Genomic DNA, 2,688 nt, shown 5'->3' on the forward strand with positions numbered 1-2,688 from the left:
GAGTACTGTAAAAAATCAAAGCCCAGCATTTATAGTAATGAGATTCAAAGCAAATTGGAGGAAAACAAAGTATGTTTGCCTGAAAATGTCCCGTCACGTTCTTCGATTACCAAAAGCTTAACACAAGATCTGGGTTATTCTTTCAAAAAAGTTAGTGTAATTCCGCAAGAATCATTAGCACCTGAAACAGAAAACAGACTTAATGCAATATTTAACTGTTTGTTCGGCTATTGATCCAAGAACAATGCACTTTTTTGATGAGTGTTCAGTGGTAAAGACGACTGGAAATAGGAATTGCGGACATTCAAGAATCGGTCACGGAGCTTTGGAGGTTCAGCGGTATGCAAGCAATGCTACCTTTACCGTAAATCTTCTGCATAATATGTATCGAGTTGGACACATCAACTTGTTACCTGGGCCTTCTAATGGACTTGAACTTCTTCATTTCTTTGCAGAAGCATTACAAGAAGAAGATATTTTTGGAAACCCGCTTCTAAAAGTTGGCGATATAGTCATTTTAGATAACTGCGGTTTTCACCACGCTAGACATGTGGAACCAGTGTTAAGAAATATGCTGGCAGCCCGTGGAATTGCCTTGATTTATCAACCACCTTACCATCCCCAATATAATACCTGCGAACACTGCTTCAGAGTGTTGAAGGGATGGCTTCGAAAGCATTCGAAGTTTGCCGAAGTGCATACAGATGTTGCTATTTTCCAAGGCCTGAGCACAATCACGCCTGGAATGTCGCGGAATTTCTTTAGGCATTGTGGTTACGTCGATTAAGTATTTAATACTAGTTTTTAGTACCGGTAATTTGTACATTGCCAAAATGTGAAGTGCATTGACTTATTTGCTGGACCTTTCGTAAAATTTTTAATTAAATTTTCCCAGATGTCACCAGACACCTGCCTAAAAATAGAAAAACAATTTGTCGGTTTATTAGGTAACTCTTCCACACATAGTGGTTTAAAAGTTTTTTTTCAGGGTATACATCATTCTAGAAACAGCGCCAAAGAAGAACGTTTTAATGTCGTTTTGTTGAACTTTTGTATTTACATTTAACCAGACGCAAGTGGCTCCATCCGTCTGGTCTGTACAGTGTACCTCTCAAATAAATTTACATTTCAGAGAAATAAAGATCATGAAATAAGCCTTGCTTGGTTGAGAATCGTTTACTTGTAAAATTATGTTAACCATAAAAACCACTTGATTTTGATGGGCTATTTAATTTCCCTCTGTTCACTAAAACAAATATCAACTATAGCATTTGTTTACCTAATTATAAAATTATCTTGGTTACATGTAACTCAAACTTGCAACCGCTACTCTCGATTCGGTTTACTAATTGGAATGTCTATTTGAATGTTTATTCAAACTCGATGTTCGCAGAACAAAACTCAACAAGCTAGGACGTAAATGAAATAATTCTGGGTTCTGTTCCTGATTCCTTTTACCATAGGTCTATTACAAATTAAATTTTTAAATGCAACTGTTTTATACAATGGCGAAGTCATCAGCTTGGATGTAAAATTTAAATGAATATGCAGAGAATTGGCACTTAATTTTTAGGATCAGAGTCTGAAAACTGCATGGCAATATTTACCAGTGTATTTAAACTACCCCATCTACCAGGGCTTTCAGGACTCTGAGTACAAGGACGACGCAATTCTTCAGCTGCCGCACTAGAACTAGAATTGTCATCTCAGTGTCACCCGCTTGAAAACTGCGAATGGGAAGTTGAAGGGGAACAGGAAATGGAGTTTGCGGATAGTACATATTCGCGAAATTCGGAGACTGCGTACTTTGAAAGCGCATACCGTGCATGTGTGATGCGTTTAGGGCAACACTCTGTATATTTCCACTGTGGCCGGCATTGAAAGGAATTGGATATCCGTGTAGATTGTAATAATGTGGCACTGCGAATGAGTTACTGCTTACGCGGGCCGCGTGCAATTCATCTTTATTGTCAGAACTTGAACTCAAACTGCTTGAACAGTGCCACTTTCTCTTTTTAATCTTCTTACTGTTGCGTTTGCGTTTTCTCCGTCGGTAGTCATCGCTCTCGCTTGATGAAGTGCCAGTGTCTTTAGCATCGTCCTTCTGTTTACTAGTACTTCTAGTAGAATCGGCGACTTGCTGAAGATTCTTTTTACATTTTGTAAGAAGAATGCGTAACTGCTCGGGATCATCTGAACACACTGGTGGAATTTTTCCATCAAGGAAATTTCGCAACATGCGCACATCTCGCATAAGTTTAGGTTTGTTTGTCTTGTACGAAGGATCAACTGCATACAAACGTGGGGTCAAATTTTTGATGAAATGAAATTCGTTGTTTGATGGAAAATCCTCCATAGCTTTTGCTTGATTTTCAAGTTCCTGAATTTTTTTGTTTCCTCTTGAGATCCACCTTCAAGGTATTTAGCTTGTTGAAATATTCTGGATGTTTATCCTTAATTCCGCAAAAAGTATAGTTGACACATTTCTTCAGCTGACATGGTTTGGTAAGTTGATTTCGATGACCCCTATGATGGCAGTAACTACATATGATTTTAGCACTTCCCATGGCAGGGGGTTCTTGAACTTGGATCATCATAGACTCCACGTTCATTTCAATTTCGTGGTACTCTTGTTGTTCCCTTTCGAGCTGTTCTTTTACTTTATTTCCTTGCTCTTGCAGAGCTGGA

At 38.5% G+C, this 2,688-nt stretch overlaps 1 long non-coding RNA gene across 1 annotated transcript in view; it reads left to right on the forward strand.

Moving 5' to 3' along the window:
• The window catches only part of LOC137992846 (uncharacterized), a 42,437-nt gene extending 41,282 nt beyond the window's left edge, over window positions 1-1,155 (forward strand). The window contains exon 3 of the long non-coding RNA XR_011121752.1: window positions 456-1,155. This is a non-coding gene — a long non-coding RNA (uncharacterized lncRNA). The remainder of the gene's footprint in view (window positions 1-455) is intronic.
• Window positions 1,156-2,688: the final 1,533 nt, after the last annotated feature.

Source organism: Montipora foliosa, chromosome 2 (assembly GCF_036669935.1).
Source record: "Montipora foliosa isolate CH-2021 chromosome 2, ASM3666993v2, whole genome shotgun sequence".
Lineage (NCBI taxonomy): Eukaryota > Metazoa > Cnidaria > Anthozoa > Scleractinia > Acroporidae > Montipora > Montipora foliosa.